A 13,727-nucleotide genomic window follows, 5' to 3' on the forward strand; every position below is an offset into this window, starting at 1 on the left:
CATTCTATTGTGGTTTTAATATTGAACAATTATACATATACGAAACAGACAAATCTTCTGGTGTCCGAAATAGTAAAAATATTAGTGTGCGATGTGATCAATGTAAGGGGGATATTGGGTGTGCCTCGTATCCCCTACAACAACAAGAGGTTCGAGAGCGATGAGGCCGCCACCTACTAGCTTCAGGATGTCGTCGAATCTAAATCAACAATATACTACCGCCGCTACTTTCTCGGAAACGTAAGTACCTGCCGCTTTACTTCTCTCACCCTGCCTAGCCTGGCCTGGCCTGACCTGGCCTAGCCAGACCTGACCTGGCCTAGCCAGACCTGACCTGGCCTAGCCTTACCTAGCCTAGTCTGACCTGGCCTAGTCTGACCTGACCTGGCCTAGCCTTACCCAACACTAATCACCACACGTGACAGCCCAAACGAATCGCAAATAAGTACACGTAACAAGTCATATGCCCGGACACTCTTTCACCTTGGGGACTGAGTGGTAACTATTGTATAGAAGAGCCGGCTCCCTGAGAGTGGTAAGAGGGCGTGATAAGAGGCTAACGTGTGGTCTTGAAGGAAGTCGATAAAGCAGACAATTTTCAAAAGGAAAGGCAGCATAACGAGCAGACAGGAATGGACAGACAGTCGGTTATCCCATAATGTGTAATACGCCCCGCACAGCATGGGTGGAGTGGGGGGGGGGGGTTGTAGTTGTAGCAGGGCACAGTATGGTGATGGTGCGGGTGAAGTACACACCCACTGAATTCCTGCCATCAATAATTGTTTTCATAACCATTAGAACAATGGCATCCCTCCAGCCACCATCCTTCCACTGACCCCCTCCTCTGGTCCTCCACCTCAGACAATAACCCCCCACACCCCCTCTCCCTTCCAGACATCAGCATGTCAAAATCAGTACCATAATGTGTTTAAACTATTTAAACTAAGTCATTGTGTATCTCAAGGTATCTTAATTCATTTGAAAGTGTACATGTGCATTCGTTCATATACTCGCCTAATTGTGTTTGCTGGGGTTGAGCTCTGGCTCTTTAGTTCCACCTCTCAACCGTCAATCAACAGGTGTACAGGTTTCTGAGCCTATTGGGCTCTATCATATCTACACTTGAACCTGTGTATGGAGTCAGCCTCCACCACATCACTTACTAATGCATTCCATTAGATATAATCATATATGATTACACATAATCATAATCATAACATACACATAATCATATATGTGTACGTCAACGTATACATACATGCGTATATATACCTCATATTAAAATAGTGATAAACGAATGACCATGAACAAATTAATTTATAATTGTAGCATTATATATAATTTTAATAGACTAATTACGTGTTTATACATTTGAATGGTCCAGACAGGTGGCCAGCCTTGGACATATACACTTCTGGTAGGCACAATGACCTCATGTTAGACCCTTGATAGATTATGTGAGAGAGAGAGAGAGCTGGGGCAGGGAGGTGCGTGCCCCAGGGAGATAATCCATGCCCATGCCCCGCCTCGAGGTCAGTTCTCGAGTCACACCAAGAATAACAATCGAGCAAGTTGTCCTGACCAGGATGTGGCATATTAGGGAGGGTTGAGGAATAGGAAGCCTGTCTGATAGGGCTCTTGGCAAGCAGCTCTCCCTCAGTCTACCTATCTATATGGAAGAAATGTATCTAGGCCCTCCTCCCCCCTGCCTATTCTCTCTCCCCCACCTTTCTTCCTTCATTTCCTCCCTCCTTCCCTCCCCCTCACTGGTGAGAGAGTAGGAGTGTGAGAGTGGTTAGAGAACTCGTAGTTCTCACGCTCGTGAAATTGTCTGCGACCCTGGAGGAGTAGAGCGGAGGGGGGGTGAAAGTAGGTGACGATGGAGGAGTAGTGGGGAGCATTATATGCAGTGAACGTAGGTGTCTATGGAAGAGTACATCATAGAGGAGGGTGAAAGGAAGGTGATGATGGAGGAGAAGGGAGGGGGTGTGAAGGTAGGTGATGATGGAGGAGTAGAGGGGAGGAGGGGGGCAAAGGTAGGTGTCTATGGAAGAGTACATCATAGAGGGGGGTGAAGGTAGGTGGCGATGGAGTAGAGCAAAAGGGGTGGGGGTTGAAAGTAATCCTGAGTTTAATTTTTTAGTTATATATAGTGACACCTCAGCTTACGAATGAATATTTATGAACTTTTCGGGTTACGAGCCTAATTTCTTCGAAAAATTTGAATCGGGTTACAAACTTTGCCTCGGGAAAGGAGTTTGTTGATATACGTATGGGCTGACCTAGCGCGTGGTGGCATGGTGATCGCGCCTCAGTTTACCAGTGTCTCCTGCCTAGTAAGTATCGCGCCTGAATTCTTTGTAAAGCATTACATTTGTTTTGGGATTTTTGGCTATTTGAACATAAAATTTGTTATGATATATCTTGCCATGAGTCCCAAGAAAGCCAGTGGTAAGGCTCAAGCCAAGAAAACACATGTGAGAATGACCATAGAGGAAAAACAAGAGAGCATTCATAAACATCAAAATGGTGCACAGGTTGTTGAACTAGCTAGGCAGTACAACAAATCTATGTCAACAATATGCACTGTACTTGCTAAGAAAAAGGACATTATGAGCATTAAAGTGGCAAAAGGTATATTAACAATCCCGAAACAAAGAACACAAACACTTGAGGATGTTAAAAAGTTTTTATTAATTTGGATACACAACAAAGAGTTAGCAGGTGATAGCATTTCAGAGGCCATCATTTGTGAGAAACCAAGGCATTTGCATGAAGACCTTTTAAAGAAAACCCCTGGAACGAGGGGGGGGGAAAAGATGAATCAAGTTTGAAAATGTGAAAAGTTTGTGTGACAATAGAGCCTCGTGGAAAACTTTTGCTGTGGTCATTACCTGGTGGAATGCACCCAGGATGGAGTATTAGGGCTATTCATCTTTTAAATCATAAAAGTAATAAACATTTCCCATCAACCTTACAAACAATATTAACCTATTTTCATGTATTTCCCCCATGTGCATTTTAACAAAGTTGCTAAATTGCCTTTATCATTTTGTAAAATTTCAATTACAGTACTGTATGTATAATTTTGTTAGTATAAATGGACTGAATATTCTGAAATTGCTATTAATTTTACAATTTCAGATTCAAAGGTGGTCTGGACACCCAATTTGGTCAGACAGGTGAAGAGAGCATTTAGGATAGTTCGAAGAGATGAAGATGGTCGCAATTGTGTTCGAAGAGGCAAACGCCCCCCTTTGCTCCTGACATTATGTTCAACCATTGACCTCTGCACACCTAACACAAGGTAGGTTGAAAACTCCTCTTTCATGTCATTGGTACATTAGCCAGAAACTCAGGGCTCATGTAGGAATATCCCTAAAAAAAAAAAAAGTGGCCCCAACAATGCATCCTCCAAGTCTGGAGGATGAGCAGGAGCATTGTCGAGAAGCAGGACCTCGAGTGTCAAACTTTTCTCTTGCAGATATTTTTTGATGGCAGGGCAAACCACTCTACATCACAGTTTTTCTGCACGTTATATATTTTTTAAAACTCTTGGATTTTCGGAATGATACACGAGCAAGGGTTTAATTTTCAAATCGCCACACAGCACAAGAGTTAGCCTATCCTGACACAAGTTAGCCCAAGTTAGCTTGTGTCCGGGCAGTGATGTCTCCTCTTGGGTAATGTATGTCCTCTTCGGCGATTTTTTCCAGAATAGCCATGTCTCCTCACAATTAAACACTTGTTGTGGAATATATCCATCAATACAGTATCTACAAAATCTTTAAAATCACGAACAAATCTTTCAGCCCCTACTTTGTCTGAGCTGGCACCCTCACCATGCCTCACAACACTATGAATACCACGTCTTTTTTCAAAATTTCTCAAACCATCCTCTACTCACCTTAAACTCTTTCGTATCTGCAAAACTCGTTCTAGGGGTTTTCTTTATAAGATCTTGCATGAAGATTTCATTGTTGACCAAACCACACTCTGGAAATTGAATAGACGACGACATTTCGATCCGTCCTGGACCATTATAAAGTCGATTGTGATGAGATGAGGGAAGCAAGAGCATTAAGTAGGCAAGAGAGAAAGGTGAGGAGATGGCAAGTATGTACGTATGTACATGAATAAAACATGTACATACTTATACATAACGTGTGTAAATAGTGTAATAAACACAATAACAGTATTTTGGGAGGAGGAATGTTGGCGAGTAATGTGTTGGAGGAGGGAGGGAGGACTGGCAGGGTGTGGCAGCTCACTCATGTTTTTTGGGCTCACCATACCAACATAGTGGATCGTTATGGTGAATACATACGTAGATGGGTATATACAATGTGTGTATATAGTGTAATAACAGCAAAAACACTGTTTGATTGTAGAATATGTCGCATATATGAGGCCCATAATTTTGAGCATAGCGATGTTCTATACTTTGAATTATATAAATTCCACAAATTACACACTTTTAAATAATGTTACAGCAAAAAAAAGAAGAAATGAATGAGAAACTTCAAAATAATTGCGCAACATTTTATTTGCAGCAACTGCCGTCACACGGGGTGGCGGGGCCGACAGACCCCCATCGCTCCAACGCTCAGCGCCTATAATTTGCTCAACTTCCCAGCTCCATCGCAGCTAAAGTAAGTCACATACAATATTTTTTGTTTAGTTTCCCCGTGATCAGACTCTGCATTTTAACAATATAAGAAGAGAAAAAAATTTTTTGGAAAGAATTTATTTCTTGTGCACCAGGGTGTTATTTGGAGACAGAACAGTTCAGTGGTTAACTACTAAATTTTTTTTTTCTCCCACACACGCACCCCCCTAGGAAGCAGCCTGTAACAGCTAACTCCCAGATACCTATTTACTGTTAGGTAACAGGGGTCATCCCCTTTTGTACAAAGAATCTGCTAAAGCTTTTAGGGCTAATCTTTGACACTCGTTTGTCTTTGTTGCCCCATATTTTTTTCGTCCGAGTTGAATGCTCTAAGGCCCTTAACTAACTTTAGGTCATGTCCCATACTTCTTGGGGAGCTAATCGACACTGCTCCTCTCTTTACATTCCTCTCTCGTTCTGTCTAAACTCGATTATGGCCCTGTTTACTCGTCTGCTTCTCCTTCTACCCTTCACCATCTGGACACACTGCATCATACTGGGTTACGGCTCAGCTCTGGTACCTTTCCTTCGACATCTACCCTAAGCCTGTATGTTGAAACTGGCGTCCTGTTTCTACAGGATCGCCATGATCGCTACTGTCTTCTCCACCTTGCACGGTCCTTACAGCACCCTCACTCTTGCTTATGTCATGCCTTGACCTTTACCCATCCTGTGGTTCCTGTTCCCCTTCACCACCTATCTCTTTCTGTACGGTTGTCTCTCTTACAAAATGCTCTTTCAGTTTGTTACCAATATTTCCCCTCGTGTCATTCCATCTTTGCCCCTATGGAGGGGTCCCCGTTCCTAAATTCTGTAAGCCTTGACCCACATGACTAAAACTTTTACCCCTCCTACAGTTCTAAATCACCTTTTCCTTGAACACTTTTCTTCACACTTCCACTCTATTTCCGTCTTCACCAATGGGTCTTAAGTCTGCAGACGGTGTAGGCTACTCTGTTGTTTTTCCTGACTGCACCTTTGTGTCTCCTGCCTCCGGAGACTAGCATCTTCATGGCAGAACTTTATGCTATTCTCTATGCTCTTCATCAACTCTTTTCTCGCTGTCAATCCTCCTCTGTGTTTGTAGTTGACACTTGCAGTGCCCTCATGGCTCTAGAATCCTTTAATCCAGTCCATCCTTTGGTAGTTGAAATTCAACATTGGCTGTTTCTTATCTCCAGTAGATTTAAGACAGTGGAATTTCGCTGGATTCCCACCCATATTGGTGCGTTCTTAAATGAGCGTGCGGACACTGCCGCTAAGGAAGCTATCCGCACCTGTCCCATCTCCCGTAAAGGTATTCCTTATTATGACTTTTACCTAGTTATTCATTTCCCCATTCTTGCCCGTTGTCAGGGTTGTTGGTCTTCTGTTACTGGTAACAAATTGCGTGCTCTTAAGAGTAGTGTGTTCCCGTGGCCTTCCTCCTACCACCGTAACCGGTGGTGGGAAACGGCTCTGGCGAGGTTGTATATTGGTCATACACGTTTAACTCACTGGCACTTAATGGAGCGCTGCCCTGCTTCTTATTGTCCAAACCGTTGTCTCTACATGTCCTGACTTCCAGGACTTACGTGTCTTGCTTCCCGACCATCCCTCACTGTCAATTGTCCCTCGATAAAATTCTTGGTAAATTCAATACCTTTGATATTGTTCGCCGTATGCGTTTTTGTTCTTGTATTGGCGACGTTAGTGATATTTAGCGCACTATGATTATCCCACACATTTGATGGTTTGATAATTACTGTACTGTACAGTACTTTGGTTTGGAATGTATCAAATAAAGTTGTTTCATGTATTCAAATGTGTGAGAAAATCCACTGGGGCTGTGAGATGAAGCGAACCTGTCACAAAGGCATTGCCAGTTGCATACTCTACCACCACTGATGGTAAAAGTCTTACAACTTGATATCTTGTGTGACGGGTTATGGTATCACAGCTATACTGAACCAAGATGGTATGGCTCTCCCTCACATAAATGAAAGAAATGCTGCTATTGGCCTTGCAGTGTGTAAGTTGCAGGTGGAAACAAATGAAAATTATCAAATAAATAATTAAACAATTTACTGAAATAGTAATGAACAAAAATAACACATGACAATACTTGACTATCATGTAATGCAAAGGTGAACAAGTTAGTATGACCTTAAATGCAAAAAATAAACTATAAGCAATGAATAAAAGTATGAAGATATACTGGTGTTCTGAAGACAGCTACCATACCACCATGGCATCAGTCACACGACGTTGGCTGGAAGTGGACGACGGGTTAGAGACACCAAGGTGATCCTAGAGCACTAAGGGAGAGATTGCCTCTCCAGGGAGGCAGCGCTCTTTATATAGTCCGGCGGTGATGACTCATCCAGTGTCAACACGAGGTGGACATCTGGTCAACTAGCAAACTGCTCATTGTGGCTGGCGGTGCCTTTGTGTTGAGCTGTACCACTGTCAGTTGAAGGCGGCTAACTGCTTGTTTGTGGGGACAAACTGCCAGTTAGCAGTGGCGCCCGGCTTGCCTCTGAGTCGTACCAGGCCGTGCCAGGCCCTGGGGGGTATGGAGAGGTGGCAGGACTGATGACTCTTCTGGGTTGGTGTAGATGTATACTTCCAGTGCAGAGGCATTGAAGGTGAAGGGAAAAGGCAGTTCCACTGCTATGCAGGGGATTCACGTGACACTTGTGAAGCCACAGAAAGTCTAGAGGCCCTACTGAAGCCAGTCCAAGTATTAAATAAAACCCCTGAAGTACGCCGGTGAAGGGTAAAGTGAAGGGTGAAGCAAGACCGTATGCCCCAACTTCAGGCTCACACAGAAAATCACGTTTTGGTCCCGCCTCTCAACTGTGTATTTGAAGTTGGGGCGTATGGTGTTGAACTGCTTCAGCCTTCACCCGAGTGCTTGTAGGTCTTACGTAAGACGTTGACTCAAGGAGGGGCCTCAAAACTTGCTGTGATTTATGGGGAAATCCGGTTGTAAGACTTTTACAAAGTCAGTAATATACTGTGGTAGAGTATGCAGCTGCCAGTGCCTTGGGCAAGGGTTTACGTCGCCTCACAGCTCCAGTGGATTTTCTGCTTGGTGTATATCAGGTTGTGATTTTGTGTGTGTACCGTATTGTTATGATTGCCGTCTGATAAGTCCTTTCTGGCCCCAAGAGTCATTTTTACCCACCTAGAAAGATTGCAGATGGCCAAAGCAGTTATTTAAGTTAAGAAGGGACAAGTCTTAAACAGAATTTTGCATAATATTTGACTGTAAAGGGGTAAATTGAGGTAGATTGAAAAACAAAACGGTGAACCGGGCAGGCGGTACTCACAATTAGGCGAGTACACTCGGAAACTTTTAAAGTGCAACCAAACATGCTCTAGGCTCTCACAACAAGAGGTGAGTGGTGGTGGCTCAGGTGCTCAGCCAATCAGAGCACCTAAGGAGGGAGGGCAGGAGTGAGAGGGGGGTGGTATGTGGAAGTTTGGTGACAGTTGTGTGTAGTTTGTTCATCTTCATTGTAAGTTTCATGGCTTGGTGTGCATTTCCCTAGTAAATTTAATTAGGGAAAAATTCAGGTGTTTGATTTTTTAAATCAACTTTTTAAATGTTGAGTTGTTAAAGCCTCAAAGTGCATGGAGTTGGTTTGGGAGTATGGCATCCTCATGCTGTTGCGTGCTCGCGTGAGGTAGCAAAGGTGATGTAAAGTTGTGGGGTGTACATGCTTGGGACGTCCTCTCTCGGGATGGCTGGTGTTAGACCTGTGTTTGTCGGTTGTTGAAAAGCCGTCATCCTTTGCTGTTGTGGTATTGATTTTACATTGTTCATCTTGTAATTAATACTGTAGTGCAATATCTAGGGCTACCATTTGTAGGTTTAAAATGTCTAATACAAACAGTTGTCCAATGAGTTTTAATAGGAAATATCATCCACCAAGCACCATTGTACAATTATATTAATTGATAGTATATGGATTGTGCAGAACTGCTTAGAATGATCTTTAACACTTGGCTATATTGGTCATGTCAAATACCTGCACGGTGAATGCTCAAAGACCCTTTCTTTATTCAGTGTTGTCACATACCTCATGGGGGTATGGATAGGCAAACACTCATTCGGTTAAACTTGCCTTGTAGTACTTTCAGAGCTCAGTAATTTGGAATCTGGTTAGCACTTTCCAAATAAATTGACCTTTAAAGTGAATTCCTATTTAGGTTTAAAACATTATACCGAATGAGAAACTCGGATTATATAGCCGAACACCAGAAATGTTGTTATTCAATTTGGTTGCCTAAAGCACATTCAAGGTCTACACATTACATGGCATTCCAGGATTCCTCTATACCTTGCCTTATGCTGTAAACATTGCCACAACTCTGTGTTTTATTGATTTAAATGGCCACAGGGAGGCATACAACACTGCAGATTATGATGTCATTAGTTATCCACTGTGCTGACAAGTGGGCTGACTGATGTTCGTTGACACCTGTATCGTGCTTCAATTTTATCGCCAGGAGATCACCCTCTCACTAGACTCGTCTGTAGGAAGTACAGTATAGTATCTCAAATTACCTTGGATCATAAATAGCATAAGACTTGGGGGTAGGAGAGGGTTGCAGTGTTTGTCATGGCTCTCAGTTGTTCCTGGTATTAGGCAATTTAGTTCTGGAATCATTTTTGTTGGCCAATGTTAAACTTTTTCGAAAGTAGATGTTTTTCTGAAAGGGACGGGGGGGGGAACCTCTATGCTTGGATACAGTTATCTAAGTGAATACTTAGATTTATACATTAGAATAACTACCTTCTTTTCGTTAGTCAAAAAGGTTGCTTGTTTATTTCTAGGGACTTGTATTTTCTTTTAATTTTAACTGCAGCAACTTTCAGTGAATGATAGATTCTTACTGAAAGGACCTTTACTTCATTGTTGTTGCTTTATGGTCATCTCATTGTGTACAGGGATTCCGCGAAGCTTTTGGGGTTAGTCTTTGACACTCATTTGTCTTGGTCAGCCCATATCTCTTGCCTCCGAGTTGAATGCTCTAAGGCCCTTAACCTCCTTAAGGTTTTGTCCCATACTTCTTGGGGAGCGGATAGGCGCACGCTCCTCTATTTGCACTCCTCTCTCGTCCTGTCTAAACTCAATTATGGTTGCCCTGCATACTCTTCTGCTTCTCCTTCTACTCTTCGCCGTCTTGATGCTTTGCACCATACTGGGTTGTGTCTCGGCTCTGGTGGCTTTCGTTCGACTCCCGCCCTTAGTTTGTACGTTGACACTGGCTTTCTCTCTTCAGGACTGCCGTGATCGCTACTGTCTTCGCTATCTTGCGTGGTCCTTCCAACATCCTTCCTCTCGCCTCTGTCGTGCATTGACTTTTCTTCCTCCTGTGGTTCCTGTTCCTCTTCATTGTCCCCCACTTTCTGTCCAGTTATCTCGCTTACAGGATTCTCTTTCTGTTCATATTTCTAATGTTTCTCCTCGTATTGTTCCTTCATTACCTCCGTGGAGAGTCCCCCTTCCCAAGTTTTGTACGTCCTTGACTTGTATTACTAAAGCCTTTACCCCTCCTACAATTCTGAAAAGCCTCTTCCTTGAGCACTTTTCTTCGCACTCCCACTCTATTTCCATCTTCCCTGATGGGTCTAAGTCTGCGGATGGTGTGGGCTACTCTGTTGTTTTTCCTGACCGTACTTACATGTGTCGCCTCCCTTCGGAGGCTAGCGTCTTTACGGCAGAACTTTATGCTATTCTCTATGCTCTTCGTCTCTTGCTTTCTCATTCTCATTCCTCCTTTGTGGTTGTAGTTGATTCTCGTAGTGCCCTCATGGCTCTAGGGTCCTTTAATCCTGTCCATCCGGTGGTCATTGAGATTCAACATTGGCTGTTTCTTATTTCTAGTAAATTTAAATCAGTAGAGTTTTGCTGGGTTCCCAGCCATATTGGTGTTTCAATGAGCGTGCGGATGCTGCCACTAAGGAAGCTATCCGTTCTTGTCCCATCTCCCGTAGGTATTCCTTATTCCGACTTTTATCCTGTTATTCATTCTTCCCCGTTGGCAGGGTTGTTGGTCCTCTGTGGTTGGTAACAAGCTGCGTACTCTCAAACTTAGTGTGTCCTCGTGGCCTTCCTCCTACCACCGTAACCGGCGGTGGGACACTGCTTTGGCACGGCTGTGGGTTGGTCATACCCACTTAACCCACGGTCACTTAATGGAGCGCCGCCCTGCTCCTTATTGTCCGAATTGCGTTGTCCCTCTTACAGTTGTGCATATCCTTGTTGAATGTCCTGACTTCCAGGATGAGCGTGTCTTGCTTTCCGACCGTCCCTCGATAGAATTCTAGGTGAATCGAATACTTTTGATATCGTTCGCCTTATGCGTTTTTGTTCTCGTATTGGCATTCTTGGTGATATTTAGCGCCCTCTGATTATTTCGCACTTTGATGGTGCTACATGGCCTTCCCGGTTTGGTGCCTTCTTTTGGTAATTACCTTACCTTCATTGTTTCATTTTAATGTGGTAGTTGTGATATGGATTGTTCTGGCTCACGTGCAAGGTCTTGGATTTTTTTCTGTTTTATATTAAGAAATTGCCAGTCTTGTTACTATTTATTGAGGCCTTAATGCAGATATCTATTATATTCTTTATTTTTTTTATAACATGTTAGCAATTTTTGTGGTTGGTAATATTTAGATTAATGTCAGTGATGTACTGTATATGACAAGGGTTAAGACCCCTTGTGGTACGACAGCGTTTTTCCCAGTCATTTCTTTAACAAATGAAAGGGTCCTCGTAACCATTCTTTTGTCCTTTCTACCATGTACCTGTTTGTTGCTTCTTGGTCTTTCATTTGGTACTTTGGCTATTAAAACAATGGCCTTTGGTAATGTTGCAATTACCATTTCTAAAAAAAGAGCAGGTTCATTAGGCAGGGTTTGTTTTTAGCAAACAGTTTTAGAAAAAACAATTTCCATTCCTTCAGGACCTTGCAGATGTTAGGTCAAACTAATTGACAGTAATCTGTTTTGCCCTTTCAAACAATGATGGTTTTAATCTAGGTAAAATATTTCAGAATATCTTATGTTTGGCAGACAAATCATTTAAGAGCTTTGATTAAATTTAAGTTACCAAAGACTTTGTGAAAACCATGTTGTATAGATGCTTCAGTGTCACTTTTCTAATGTTTTGTAAATTTAACAATGATCTTTAGTTAATTTGTACAAAGCTTAGGTGTTGCATAGCTTTAAATTTACTTTGAAATATGAAAACTAAAATATTGACTAAAGTTTCTTTCACTTTGAAATATTTCAGACAAACTAACAAATATTGCAAATTAATGTAAATTTAATAGGTAGTCCACTTTTACATCTTTTCAATGCATTTTGCATGCACCTATGTTACAAGTTACAAATAGGTGTAAATTTTAGAGTATTTACTTTCAAAGTAAACAAATCAGATGTTTAAACATTGCATCAATAGTAGTAAACAATTTCCAGCATAATTTCAGGATAAGGTATATAAAGTAGTAGTTTCATTAAAATTGTTTTATTTAATAAGTTTTACATATAGTTTTTATAATACATCTAATATTTATTACTGTTTCAGGTTTTGAGACAGATTGCTCCTAGATGAACAGAAGATCCAAAAGGCAGAGACAACTCCAGAGCCAATCATCTGTAAAAGAAAAATAAACATTAAACAGGGACACTACTTTTATTATCACCAATGCCTAATAACAAGCCAAAAAATCCTAACAGCCTATCTTTTAAGATAGGCTCAGCAAGGCCTATCCCTTCCTCTGGTTTTAGTGCAGAGCTTGTTCCCTGAATGGGTGCATTACATCCACCCCTTTAGTGCCCTCAACACATTGTACATATGCTTTACTGCAAGCACTGTACAATGCATGCCAGGCACTAAAGTTGTAGATGCATCCACCCATTCAGCAAACAAGCCCTGTGAGAATTAACAATGTAACCATTGTTAAGGGTCCCTAAACCTATGCAAATCTAGTCCATCTATTAGATGGGTAGTAGAGCAAAGCTCTGAAAAAGCCAAGCCAGGGAAGTCTGCAGGACTGCCTGGTCCCCTTTTATGAAATGGGGTAGGATCAGTACAAACTGCATCATCCCCTGTGGGTTGTAACAGTAGGACATGGTTACACACCTATAAATGGACTAGGTAAGAGATTTAAGATTAGGTCATTGATATAGCTAAAACATCAAATTCAAACTCACCAACTTTTGTAGATTTCCTTTTGCTGAGTAAAGGAGCCTCACTCCAAGCCAGTCCATGCATCTTAATCACTTTCACCTGAAAAGTATTTCAACAACTTAATTTCAGATTTAAAGCCAATCTTACTTTACAAATTCAGATGAAAAAAATTTCTTTAAGGAATTTATCTTTCCTACATATTCTAGTAGCAGTAAAGATCTAATTTTGCAATATAAATATATATATGTCAATTGAGAAACTATCCACAACTGCACTTCAATGGCAATTTACATTTATCCAATGCTATATTGTTTAAGTTATTACTATTTTTTTACTTTCATGCAAATCTATTCAGATTAACCTTTACTACAACTCACCTGATTCTGTGTAATCAATTAAAACTCTTCCAACTGACAGAGGAACTTCTGGACTTTCCAAACCATTCTGGAAAACTATATAAATTTAAAACCAAGCTAAACATTGAATATTTTTTTTTTACTTTCAAGGGAAAAATACCATCACTTAGAACAACTTTTCCTGCCATTAACTTTGACTCATGATTACCCTTAACAGTTATACATTTATAGATTAAAGCTTATTTAACAAACATTTAATGTTAACTAAACAAGATTTATATTTCATTAAAATTATTAATAACACCCTCAACTATGCTGTTTAAGATCTAATGCCCCACATTACAATTTTCACAATTTCAATACATTTCTGAAAGGACTAAACTTGCAGATATGGTACCCACTAGCTTACGCCTAGACTTCCATACCCTAATATTTAATAGGTTTTTAGCAATTAACTTATACCCTCTAATTCCAATGTACACAACACTACTTACTGTAGATCTGCAAGTATTT

At 41.4% G+C, this 13,727-nt stretch overlaps 1 long non-coding RNA gene across 2 annotated transcripts in view; it reads left to right on the top strand.

Annotated features, from left to right (window-relative positions):
- The window catches only part of LOC138356890 (uncharacterized), a 160,057-nt gene continuing 146,330 nt past the window's right edge, over positions 1-13,727 (top strand). The window contains exons 1-4 of one of the 2 annotated variants that reach the window (XR_011224682.1): positions 4-240; positions 3,145-3,307; positions 4,554-4,652; positions 12,253-12,352. This is a non-coding gene — a long non-coding RNA (uncharacterized lncRNA). Of the gene's footprint in view, positions 241-3,144; positions 3,308-4,553; positions 4,653-12,252; positions 12,353-13,727 lie in introns of those variants that run through there. The other variant, XR_011224683.1, reaches the window with a different exon arrangement.

This window comes from Procambarus clarkii, chromosome 75 (assembly GCF_040958095.1).
Source record: "Procambarus clarkii isolate CNS0578487 chromosome 75, FALCON_Pclarkii_2.0, whole genome shotgun sequence".
Taxonomy (NCBI): domain Eukaryota; kingdom Metazoa; phylum Arthropoda; class Malacostraca; order Decapoda; family Cambaridae; genus Procambarus; species Procambarus clarkii.